This window comes from Festucalex cinctus, chromosome 1 (assembly GCF_051991245.1).
Source record: "Festucalex cinctus isolate MCC-2025b chromosome 1, RoL_Fcin_1.0, whole genome shotgun sequence".
NCBI classification, from domain to species: domain Eukaryota; kingdom Metazoa; phylum Chordata; class Actinopteri; order Syngnathiformes; family Syngnathidae; genus Festucalex; species Festucalex cinctus.
The window spans coordinates 12,775,010-12,787,242 of record NC_135411.1 but is presented as its reverse complement, the minus strand read 5'-3'; the positions used below and the strand labels follow the sequence as shown (position 1 = coordinate 12,787,242).

General features: G+C 39.8%; 1 protein-coding gene across 1 annotated transcript in view; it reads right to left on the bottom strand.

Annotated features, from left to right (window-relative positions):
• The window catches only part of ptger4c (prostaglandin E receptor 4 (subtype EP4) c), a 29,347-nt gene that overhangs the window by 12,417 nt on the left and 4,697 nt on the right, over nt 1-12,233 (bottom strand). Inside the window, exon 2 of the mRNA XM_077516110.1 lies at nt 11,811-11,892. The gene's annotated coding sequence lies outside the window, so the exon portion shown is untranslated. The remainder of the gene's footprint in view (nt 1-11,810; nt 11,893-12,233) is intronic.

Genomic DNA, 12,233 nt, shown 5'->3' with positions numbered 1-12,233 from the left:
GAGCGCCCAATTAACCTGCCATGCATGTCTTTGGTATGTGGGAGGAGACCGGAGTACCCGGAGAAGACCCACGCGGGCACGGGGAGAACATGCAAACTCCACCCAGGAAGGTCCGAGCCGGGACTCGAACCGGAGACCTCAGAACTGGGAAGCGGACGTGCTCACCACTCGACTACCGGGCCGCCCACATCTTGCCTTTTATAAGTTTAAAATAAAATAAAATAAAATAAAATAAATATATATATATATATATATATATATATATATATATATATATATATATAATTCAAAAGATTTACACTGTGACACCGATACTATTGGCAAGCTGGTCTGCAGCATTTTAAGTTTAGCGTTAAGCTAGCAGACTTTTTGCTATACAAAGTTAAGCGTCTGCTTAAATATCAATTTTTTAAATATTTAATAACAGAAATGAGCACTTCCATCAATCGTCAATTTACAGTCATCGACGGTGCCCACCTTTCGCCGAGTGCGTCCGCATTTTCTGTGAATGCATTATGACGCGAAGCCTCACAAAAACGCACGGAATGAGAAGGACCATCAGTACTGACGCCGATGATCAACGGTAAACCTACTTTATGCTCAGTCCGCGTAATTATACGAGGCTTCGTGTCATGAATCACTCGGCATACTTTATAAAACCATACAGTAATGACATAATTAAGCTGAATTAAAAAGACCAAATTAATTTTCTCCTTCAATGCATGTTGCTAATTCTGGTGTGTGTGTCTTAGCCACCTGGGGCAGAATAAGACATGGAATGTTTGTCTGTTCTTTACAGAGAATAAAGGTGGATGTGACAATCAGTGGTACTTTAACTTTAAATACCTGTGACCCCGGGTTTACACCGGTTGCGGTTGCGGTGCGGTTGCGGTGCGGTTGCGGTGCGTTCCGGCGACGCAAGCAATTAGATTCCATTCATTCGAATGGTGCAGTTTACACCGCTTGCGGGTGCGTTGCGTGTCGACTGCGTCTCAGCTGCAGCGTGCCGCAGCCCTTCCGCAAGGATAGACCTATTTTCTATTTTTGCCGGACGCCGCAGCGGTAGGCCTCCGGCAAATGGCAAGGTAGCACAAAACACATCGAGCGGGACAGGAAGACCGACGCAGTTTCGAAATAAATTTCCGGTTAGCTTTCAAGATAAAACACTCGCCAGCTCCTATTTCGCAAGCATGCTAGCAAAACGTGATGTGGGCGTAGACGGGCCTGGAGTTAACGTGCGAGGTGCTCATTCACGGTTTAGACACCAGCGAACATGGACGAGGAGAGGTTTATATTGGAGGTAGAAAGCCACAAAATAAAAAAAGGCCACCTCTCTTTCTGCTTCTCTGTTGAGCACAGACTTTCTGTGTGTTTGTCGTTGTTTTTAATGCCACATGACTGCGCGGTCACGCGAGACACGTTGGGAAGTGGGCGGCGACGGAGCTGCCGGACCGCAGCTGTGCGGAGCCGGTGTGGATTGGCCAAAAAATTGACCCGTCCGGAGCACGCAGTCAAGACGCACCGCACACGCAACCGGTGTAAACCCGGGGTGAGTGTTGTTAAATGGACTCTCTGCACGTGTTGCTGCATTATTTGCGTTCAGAGATACACTGCTTAAAAGCTAACAGCAGCGTCATTGCTGTTTTTGTTGGATATATTCATTTGTGAGCCAGAACCTTGTTTTTGTTTAATTATTATTATTATTATTATTATTATTGACTGCACCTCTGCCTCCACGCCCTGTTTCCCTGCACCTGGGTCCGCCACCACACCTCAATCACAACAATATTTAATATATGTTTGGCTTTATATGGTTTAAGAAGTAACATCAGCTATTCAACGCCCAGACCCATAAAATATGACAGAAAAGGTTTGGGAGCGCCATTTTTGGAATTCCTCCGACACAAGCTTGGTATCAAAATAAAACCTGATCAGTCAACGAAAACTGTTCCCATAAGTTTATTCCATCTTTATCCCGACAACATCCGGAATTGTCAGGATGATTCTACCTCGAAGAATTAACTCCACAAGTCAAAGCCAAAAATCGTACAAATAACTACTTGAATCTTGAAAAACTCAGAAACCACTTATAGTTGTGTTGACTAGTTTACTTCTCCTTTGCTCTTAATATGGACGTGTGAAAACCTTTGCTGTTCCAGATATGAAATTGCTGCATCTCAACATGTGCCCAATTTAGACTGAACCTGGAGATAGAAATAGAGCACATACACACACCTGGGAGCTACAACGCTGTGAAAATCGAAATCGAATCTGTGGAAATGAAAGAATTTGTCATATGAAATGGAGGAGGGACGTGTCTGATGGTGGACGGTGGTGCTGGCGGAGGCTCTGTCTGCCTAAGTGGATTCCTCCTCAGCTATGACGGAGGAAGGAGAGGCTGAGAGAATCCCTCCATGGGGTGTTTGTGAATTTGTGTCTGCCTTCTCCACTCTTAATAACCCAGAGGCGTCAGTAGCGCTGATGGCCACGTACAGTATACAGTTATCGCAGTATCTCTTCCTGCACACACATAGACAGCTCAGGGACTTATGTCTACCCTCAACAGAGTCCTAACGAGGAATTCTCGGCTCGCTGTTACGTGCATGAACGTCATCAAAGCTGTCTCATGCGAACCGTGGGGATTCCGAATCAAATTTTGTTCCACTGTCATCTATAGAGTGTCTAATCAATAACGTTTGGAGGGCATGTAGAGTCTATCATCTTTCCCAAGCTTCTGTTTTTAACACGTCCCCCTTTGCACAGGCATTAAAAGTGTAAACGGTCCTTTGTGAGAACGTTTGAATTATATGCGCTCATCCAATTACAATTAGCAAGCTAGTCATTTGCTGTGTGGCATTTGACAGGTTTGTAATCAAATTGTCACCAGGTTTTTATATTTAGCAGAAGGTCGACATGATGTAATCGACATAATTATTATTCCCGCATCCCATACAAAGAATTATTATATCCTCAAGTGAACACTCCACAATAACCGTCAGATATAGTCAACATATCTCTAATGAAAATTTGCAAGCGTTATAGAAAAACAAAGCACTGTGTTGCATTAAAATGATGTGTGAAACATAAATCCTAATATTAATTATTCAGGCATTACACTTTTTCACATTCTTGTCCCATATGCAATACGTGTATTTTTTTTTAAACTGTTGTATACCTCGCTGTTTGCAAAATAAATTACAATAAATTATTATGTCATACCATTTTCAAAAGTGCATGATTGCGTAAGTATGGCAATAAACATGCCCACAAAACTAACAGAGTACTTTTCCCCAATTTCAAGTAAATGATGACATAATCATGTAAATCATCATCATCATGTAAATCTGACATCAATAACGAAAATGTTCATAGAGTAAATGACGAAGGCCATGGGGGGAAAAAAAATCCACTAAGGTTCAACTCGAGTTGGTTGAATTTCTATTTATCTATCTATATTTATAGCTCTATATATCTACTATTATGCTAGTGCCGTTAAGTGATTAAAAATTTTACCAAATTAATCACACACTATTCCGTAATTAATCGTGATTAATCACATTTTTCTATTACTATTTTCTATTTACAAATTTAATGTTTTAATTACACACATATATATATATATATATATATATACATACATATATATGTATATATATGTATATATATATATATATATGTATATATGTATATATATATATGTATATATATATGTATGTATGTATGTATATATATATGTATGTATATATATATATAAATATTAGGGCTGTCAAAGGCAAACGGACTACCAGTGTTAGTTATTGAGTCCTACTACTGTAGTGTAATGTGGGTCAGACTAATGTCGTAATATCGCTAATAAAAAATAAATAAATAAAATAATAAGAATAATCTAAAAATAAGTTACCACCAAAAAGACGTCATCATCTACTGCTTCTCATCTGCCGGATCACTGCCGTGCCAGAGTTGACGCTCCAACCATGCTGCTCCTTCTGCCGCCAAGCTCATTACCTCGGGGAGTCGAGGCTCATTTACCATCTCCCCTCGCATCTCATTTATCTGTTTCTCTCTTTTCATCTTTTGTTTCCCCACTAATTTCACCAATTTCTTCTGAAAGGCTTCAAGACGACGTGCTGTTTTGTGATCCGTCTTGTGCTGTCCGCTTATAGCAGGGTTGAGTGTCGATCTGCAAGGTTGTATGTGACCCTCGGGGGTAAAAAGATAGATTCAGGCGTTCATTTGCGCACATGACTCTCTATACTGCATTTTCACAGTTGTATGCCATGCAGCTGCGGGATATTGAATGTTTCAGTCATGTAAAGCCCAAACTAAATGAGCAACATTGATGGCAAAACAACACAGCCGCTCAGCGTGATTGAGGTTTAAAATATCAGATGTGATGTTGACTATGTCTCAGATATTATTACAGACATAATTTGTGTTCACACAATTAGGAGGAGATATAATGTAGCTTATGTGAAGCCCTGACTTGTGTAAAACCATGTTTAAAAAATTCTCTTTGTTTTTACAGAACAAAACCCTAAACTAAACATGTTAGTCTGGTGGAGTGGTCGTCTTGCAACCCTGAGGTTGTTGGTTTGATCCCAGCGTAGTGTGATGGTGTCAAAGATAGGTAAGATGGGTAGAAGGTAATGTAAGTCCAGTTGTTCCTGATGCTGTATCAGTAGGTGAAATGAGTAGTCAAAACGCAAAGCACTTTGAGGGCCTTGTAAGGTAGGAAAGTGCTATACAAATGAAGTACCAAGATCATACTGCTTTTATACTATTGTGTTCTGTAAAATGTACATGCTGTTACTGTTACTGTTTATTGTACATCCAATATCAGTAAAATAAACAAGTTTTTCCTGTAAAGTTGTTTACATTTCCACTGTATTTTTATTTTTTTTTTTAAGAATTTCCCTGGTAATTACAGTTGCTGGTTTTTGGCCATAAAAAAACACTTTTTTTTTCTTTTTTTAACAGTGTGTATCAATTCATTGTTGCTTCAATTGATTTGTGCTGAGCAGCCAATTAGAAGTCACCTAAAGATTCTGTGGACTTGAAATCGTACCCTTTCGTGGTGGAATTACATAATAGGTGTATGGGTCAAACGCTTTGGGTTGTTGTTGCAATGACTGAACTGTTTCCTTATTGTATGCCAGTGTACCATGATCATTATTTTTAAATTAATGTCAAAATTATCACATCATGACTTTAAATCGTGTTGACTTTTTTTTTATTTTATTTAATATTTTATTTTGGCAGTTTAGTGTAATACAAAAGACTTAATTGTGGATCGTATCTAAAGCCGGTCTTTATACAGGCGCATTAGTCACTTGATCTTGCGTTAAATTAAAGATAGTCAGCAGCAACTTATTCCCCATATGTATTGTTAATATGACACCAATAGGTAATATTGCCATCTCCTCTTTCCCTTGGTGGAATCCCCAAATAATATTAGCCTGCTATGCCGAATTACTGTATGCTATTGTGTTGCCCACTTGTGTCTCTTTGACGATTAGTTACACACAATCCAAAATTGTTGAATACTGAGCCAGCGAGCGGAATAAATCACATTATGTCCTGAATTCCTGCGAAGGGGCTGGATGAGATTATTAACATTTTCGAAAGAGTGGGATGCATATAGGATTGCACTTCATGAAGAGTAGGTGGCGAAGGCGCATCATATTTCAGTGGGTCTAATGAAAAGTCATTTTACGCAAGATGGAGCAAACGGCCAGAATACAAGTCAAGACACACGCAGGCGGTTAAACGCACAGAGGGTTTTATCCTGAAACCTGATAAGGGTGGGAGTATATGTGGGAGGTCAGCACTAAAAGGTGCACTGATGACCAACATCAAGCCCAGTGGCAGGCTGTAAACCGTCAACTTAGAGTGAAAGTCTTGTGTGAAAGCGTGCGCACACATGTAGGAGGAAAGAATACATTCCCTGTAGCAACATTTGCTTTTGTATATCACCCCGCTGGAAGAATCACGTTCCTAGAATGTTCAACAATAACATTTGAGCGCCCCACGAAGCGTCCTAAAAGAATTCACATGAATAATAATAATGCTACATTTTATTTGTAAGCTCCTTTCAAGACTATCAAGGTCTTGAAATGCTTATTAAAAAAAAAATACAGGGCACAAGTTAAGGTGAGTACACGATGTTAACAGATATGTTTTGAGTTTGGATCTGTCAGTTCCAGAGCTGAGGAGCGGAGCGGCGATAATTCGATACCGATTAATCCCGATACAAATCTGTAAGTCTATTATTGGGATTTCTTAAAATTTAAATTTAGAAAATAGTAATCAGTAAACCTATACATGGAAACTAGGGCTGGGCAATATGGCCAAAAAATAGAATCTCGATTTTTTGCAGTCATTCAGGACGGTTACGATTTTAATCGATTTTAACCTAATAAAATCCAACAAACGTTTACTTAAAGGTTTCATTTTATTCAAAAATAATTCCTGTGCAAAATGTTCAGACACCAGTAACGTATACGGATTCTAGATCAGTTTTAACACAAAATTACATCACATAAAAGCATTTGGATGTAACAGAACATAAGAACAACCGCTTTTAATCATCCAGAAGACAAAATTCGATTTCACGATTTAGCAAATTTTCAACGATTCAATTTTTTAAAATGACGACGTATCGAATTAATTCGATTTATTGCCCAGCCCTAATGTAAACTGTAAGATTTGTATGAAAATATATTCTGAAACTTCAGGCTTATAACTGTGAGCCACTGTACTTACCAAACAGGTTGCAATCTCTTTCATGTTTGAGCATCATTCAAATAAAATATTATGGCTTAATGTTCCATTAATATAACATTCCTCTATGCGTAAAATGTGAACCCTAATTAAGACGTTTTGTTGAATATTTCCATCAAAAAATTATATTTAAACATCGATTTGGCCGCATATTGAATCGATACAAGTATTATGCGCTGTAATATCGCGAAATATCGCAGAATTTATTTTTTTAAACACCCCTAGTCAAGTGTAAGTAATGGAAGAGAATATTAAATTTATGGAAAATAAAAGATGAAAAGCAGGGGGGCCAGGACGGAGCCCTGGGGCACACCTGAAGTCGCTGAGGAGGGAACAGATGAGAGGGACTTTAGCTGAGCATAAAAAAACAAAAATAAAAAAAATAAAAAATTACAATGTTTTATTGTATAACCATAATTTTACTGGCAGCAATGATCCAGTACAATACTGTAATTAGTAATCAAAAATAGTTAACTGGGTATAAATGTACAGTAGTATATTGTAAGGGTGTCACGATTTCGATTTTTTATCGAAATCGATCGAAATTACGTCACGATTTCGAGCATCGAAATAGAAGAGAGGACACACGATTCGATGCCCCCCCCTCGCGCCCGCCGCCACCGCCGCCACCGCCGCCACCGCCACCTCCCAGGAAAGCAAATGAGACGCAGCCATTCAGCTACTAGCTAACGGCACTTGTTAGCTGACTTCTCCTGCAGTCATGATGGCAAGCGCGGACAGACACAGCAATGGTGCTTCAAGCCGCTCCCGCTTCTCTCGTCACCAGTTTGGAAACATTTTGCGTTCCCGGTGAGTTATGTCGACAACGTTCACGTTGTCGATAAAAAGACCACAGTTGCAAGATATGCTATGTGCGCGTACTGTACTCGGCCACGGTGTTACGCCCGGCTCGTCAAGGGGAAGGGAAGTAACACAATAACAGAAAATATAGAGTAGATAAACACGGGTCGACTTTAACATCTGAGTAGTTTTAATTGAAATTTCAGGCAGGGGTTTGACAAGGGAGTGAAAGTGGAAGGTGAACAAATAATAACCGCATTTGACAGAACTGACAGAACGGAGGAGAAACAACAATAACCAATAGGGGTATAATACACGGATACACAATAGCGTCGCGCTGGCACAGTCGTCCAATCGGAGTGTCGCGCTGGCACAGTCGTCCAATCGGAGTGTCGCGCTGGCACAGTCCTCCAATCAGAGTGTCGCGCTGGCGCATTCAAACTGAAGTACCATTATACGGGCACCAGCCGACACAAACACACACATACATACTAGGGGAGCGGAGCCGGCGGCGGGCCCGAGCCGCCAGCCGTAACAACGGGAAACACGACAAACATGACGGGACATTTACGCAGGCATCACAAAGATTTAGATTTATCAAATTCAACTAGAAGTGGGAAAACAACGGTCCAACCAACTATTTCATCCTCATTTACAGTGAAACTTCCACACACTTCAGCTCGCGCGAAACGCCAGATCCATAGGTCTATTTATAGCAGCAGACCTGCAGCCTTGGAAAACGCTGGATTCAAACATTTAATTAGTGTACTTGAACCACGCTACAGTATGCCCAGCAACTGTAAATGTTGGGATATAGTTTGTTCAGGCTGTATTTGTTCCATGACTTTGGATACAATATATTTTTTGTTGTTGTTGCACATTGCACATTATTTTAAGAGGAACGCACAGCACACTGTTGTAACCAAAAACAGTCAATAGATGGCAGGCACCCACTGTGACTTTTTGTTTTTGTTTTTTTATTTTTTATTTTACACTTCAGTAAGAACAAGACGGTTAACTTTATATTGTAAATAAATTCTTTGAATTTGATCATTCCTGCCTAATGTCAATTATCATATATTACATAAATTTACACAAAAATAATATGGAAATTGCATCACCTATATGTAGCCGATCTTTTGAAATAAGATTTACTGTACAATGAATAGAACCAATGATCATAGACTAGCCTTAGCCTACAGAAGCATATGCCTCTGTGTTATAAAGTGGGGGAGCGGAAAAAAAAAAAAAAAAAAAATCGAAAAAAAAATCGAATCGTGACCCCAAAATCGAAATTTAAATCGAATCGTGGAGTTGGCGAATCGTGACACCCCTAGTATATTGTAATTATAGATACAGCAACATACTGGAACAAGTTTTACAGTGATGTGAAGGGTTGGGTTTTAAAAAAAATTGAATAATCAATATTGACTCGATTTGCCTTTTTGAGCCTGATATTGATTAATAAAAACATGAATCGATTATTTCAATATCTCTTTTTCCACCATAAATTCATAAGGAAATGTTATTTTTTGTATCTTACTGTTTTCTTAATATTTTTTGTTCACAAGAATTTAAAAGTACTTTCTTACATTAACGAAAGACCTGACTTATTGCACTTTAAGACCATTCAGAATCTTTATTTACAGTTATTGAATTATTTAACCAGTTACTGCCTCCACAAAATGTAATTTGGAATTTGTTTGTGGAGTTTTTGATCATGCCCTTTGATCTTTAAGAAGAATTGATGTTCCATGATTAATCAGTATCGGTTGAATTGAAGCAAATCAAATCGGGAAAAGTCAAATCGAACTGAACCCTAGTGAATCGAAATCGAATTGATTGATGAAATTAGAATCGATACCCACCATTGTGATATGCAATCAGTCTGCCATAGTCAAATGACTGAAGGTTTCGTTTACCAGTGTTACCATCAAAGCGAAGTACATGTGACCTCACGCCATGATTAAAAGTTCTAAAACAATCACATGCTTAGTTCCAGTTTTCTCCACCAGACACAGTTCATAAGTTTGTGAGGTTATGAAACTCACTTCCTAATTGGATTGCATAATTAAGAGCATTTTCCCCTGTTAAACAGAGTGAGTCTGCAGAGCGGCGAGCTGCCACCGGGCAACTAATTAACTGATGTGAATAAACAGTAAAATAACACAGTCAGACTGCTGCTGCTGTCATTCTGTCTGCTCATTGTGATACTCTTTGGAAGGCTTGCTACTAATTCAATATAATTTTTTTCTTATTATTTTTCAAGCTTAGGGCTTATTATTTCAGCTGATGGAGAGTTTTACGTGAAAATGTCACAATGCTGCCTTCAAGACTTGCCTTGTGCGGGACAGCTCATGTTTACAAAAACAACAAAGGGAAACAACAAAATAACAAACCAAAAAACAAAACACCATACACCTCACGAGGGTTAGAGGGTGCTGGAGCCTATCCCAGCTGGCTTCAGGCAGTAGGCGGGGGTACACCCTGAACTGGTTGCCAGCCAATCGCAGGGCACACAGAGACGAACAACCAACCACACTCACAAGCACACCTAGGGACAATTCAGAGCACCCCATTAAATTGCCATGCATGTCTTTGGAATGTGGGAGAACGGAGCACCCAGAGAAAACCCACGCAGGCACGGAGAGAACATGCAAACTCCACCCAGGAAGGCCAGAGTCTGGACGCAATCTTGTGTCCTCGGACAGAAGACAGTGACTCAGACAGTTTTGTTTTGGTTTAGCTGAAGAAAATTTTGGTTCATTCAGTTGTTAATTGAGCTGCTGTAATTTGAGGAAATTGGTAAATACAGCCGTGTGTCATCTGCATAGCCACGATACCCAACAATGACGAAACATTTGAGGCGAATGGTAACAGACTGAACAAAAGTGGTCCAAGTACGGACACTTGAGGGACCCCACATGTCATGGCCATTCGATCAGATTTGCAACTTCCAATCATCACCAAATGCACCATTTATTACTGTATCATTTAAGTTTCAAGCCTGTTTAAATAGTACAGGTAAGCTGTGGAACAATCTGCCTCTCCACGTTCGAACTGCTCCCACAGTGGAGTGTTTTACGTCTTGTCTTTAGGCCCACTTTAATTCCTTGGCTTTTAGTTCGGTTTTTGTTTTTAATATAATTATTTTTTATTTTACTTATTGAATTTTAGTATTTTTTTGGCTGTTTTTATTCTTATAGTTGGTTTTACTAGATTTTATGTATGATAGTGTGAGGCTCTCAATGTGCAGCACTTTGGAAATGATTGTTGATAAAATGTGCTACAGAAAAAAAATTGGATTGGAAGATGCAATTTCATACATATAAAAATCCCATCTATCCATCCATTTTCTTGACCGCTTATTCCTCACAAGGGTCGCAGGGGGTGCTGGAGCCTATCTCATCTGGCTCTGGGCAGTAGGCGGGGGACACCCTGAACTGGCTGCCAGCCAATCGCAGGGCACACAGAGACGAACAACCATCCACACTCACATGCACACCTAGGGACAATTCGGAGCACCCAATTAACCTCCCATGCATGTCTTTGGAACGTGGGAGGAGACCGGAGTACCCGGAGAAGACCCACGCAGGCACGGGGAGAACATGCAAACTCCACCCAGGAAGGTCCGAGCCTGGACTCGAACCGGAGACCTCAGAACTGGGAGGCGGACGTGCTAACCATTCAACCACCGTGCCCATCTATACATTTTCTATATATTCTACCGAAGCTTAGTTGCAGTTCACAAATTCAACGATTGACGTTTTCGGAGCTCAGATGCCACAAAAACAAAATTGTAATTGGGGATGAGGAAGTATCTTGACGTGATACATTTTGAAAAATGAAAATGCTCAAAGCCAACAGACGAGGGATGTTGTGCACTGAAAGATCATATATGGACATTTTTCAATCAAATTTAAATATTTTCTATTGATCATTTGAACTGTTGAATAATATTTGAAAATAGCCATACTGCCACATTTTAGTTTTCTTTAGTGCACTAATTCAATATATTCTCAACACCAAAATCATCTATTCATTTTATTCCATCGGGTAACTCAGCAAAATTGTGCCAATATGACATTAGAGTCATGTTCATCCAGCCGACTCCCTAATCAAGCACATATTTAGAAGGTCAAAGCATATGTACATGACACGTCAAGCGCTCCTCAAAATCTGAAATGACATTTATGCAAATACAAGTGGAAGCGTATGAGTCTCTCTACCTTGCCATCTTCTTGTCTGGTTGATGGACCATTAGTGTGGTTTCAAGCTGCTTCTTTCTTCACCGGTGTCTCAAGGCTCCTCCTACGCACACACAAAGCCTCAATAAGAGCCTGACTCACTGTCATTGTATGTGAGTACTCAGGTGTGTTCCAATGACTCTTAGTATCTCACTAACATTGTCTCCAATGCAAACATGTAATGCTATAATGGGAGCTGTTTCGGGTTTGAACTCAGCATCTTATTCCTCATGCTCTGAATGTCTACTTACCATTTACCTCCCTTCAATGTAATAGCGTAACGATGTAATTAGTTTGATGCTTCCTTTTCCAGTATCATACTCACACGTGAGCCACCTGAAGGTGAGTCATGTGACCTTTTATTATAGTCTGGAAATTGTGAGCCGATATTTCTGTCGACGTTGT